Source organism: Suncus etruscus, chromosome 9 (assembly GCF_024139225.1).
Source record: "Suncus etruscus isolate mSunEtr1 chromosome 9, mSunEtr1.pri.cur, whole genome shotgun sequence".
NCBI classification, from domain to species: Eukaryota; Metazoa; Chordata; class Mammalia; order Eulipotyphla; family Soricidae; genus Suncus; species Suncus etruscus.
In genome coordinates this window covers 19,202,783-19,204,115 of record NC_064856.1, presented here as the reverse complement: position 1 = coordinate 19,204,115, position 1,333 = coordinate 19,202,783, and positions in this window count along the sequence as shown.

Here is a 1,333-nt window from a genome sequence, read left to right as displayed (position 1 = left end):
CAAAGCCCCCCCCCTCTGATGCCTCCACAATAAGCCACCTAAGTATTGAATTAGAATCTAAAAACCTGTTATATTTTTAGTTGGAGGCCACAAACCCAGTGCTCCAGGCAATACTTGAGGGACCATGTCGTGCCAGGAGTCAAACTTATGTCTCCTGCATTAAAACCATGTGCTCAGCCAATGGAGCTCCCTTTCCAGCCCCTGGAAATCTGTTTCCAACCATTGTGTTGCTTTAGTCTACTACAGGGTGGCAAACACGCGGCTCCTGGCCAAAATGAATGCGGCTCTTTGCCAAGTTTGGATTTTGTTATGCTGCTTCTGAGGAGGGACCTCTAAGGAGGGACCTCTAAGGAGCGCAGAGTCCCGCCCCCAGGCTGCGTCATCCTGTCTTCCATCCCTCAGAAACAACTGCATGGGCCAGCGAGCGGGGGACCCGTGTGTCACATGTTGGGTCACATCTTGCCGTTAGTTCTTAAGTGTGGAGGACGCAGCACACCCTCACCACCACTGCAGAATTTTGACCCTCACTCAAAATGGCAAAATGCAGTATGTGTTTAATATATTATTGTTAAAATTACATGCTTTTGTGTGTTTGTCTGTTTTGGCAGATTACTGCTTGGTGTGGCTCTCTAACTCAGTTTAAAATTTTGGCTCTTTGTGTCGAACTTGTTCGCCACCCCTGGTCTACTAGGTTCATCTGAGCTTCCATTTCTTTGTCTACAAACTGGGTTTAACAGCTGCCCAACCATTAAATTGTTGTAAGGGTCAAAAAGCAGTCCAGGGAATCATCTAAATTTGACTAATCATCAAATGAGATTAAAAAGGTAGCATTGTCGATAGGTGCTTTGCCTTGCAAGCAACTGACCCAGATTCAATCCCAACAACATATACTCCTCAGCCCAAGCAGGAGCGATTGCTGAGCAAAGCCAGGTATGTTTCTCATCCCCCAAAACAAACAAACAAACAAAAAAACACCAAAAATCCAATAGATTTGCAAATAATTTCAATTAAGTTATTTATTTTCAATTTTATTTTATTTCAATATTTATTATTCAATTAAGTTATTTATTTATCTTATGTTTAAACCATAGTTATTTATAACCAGACACAATTGTCTGGTCAGCTTCCTAGCCCTGCAAGTGTTCCCCTCCAGAATCCAGTGCATGTAAATGTGTTCTCAGAGCACAAAGAACCTGCAGGTGGGCTCCTGAATCAGATAAGCAGTCCTTGCAACAGACAACACCCTTCCTGCTTACAGATCACCTCTGCCAAATCAGAAGGAAGCCATCCCTTAACCCTTTTCCTTTTGGTTGTCAGTACCAAAGAGATTAGA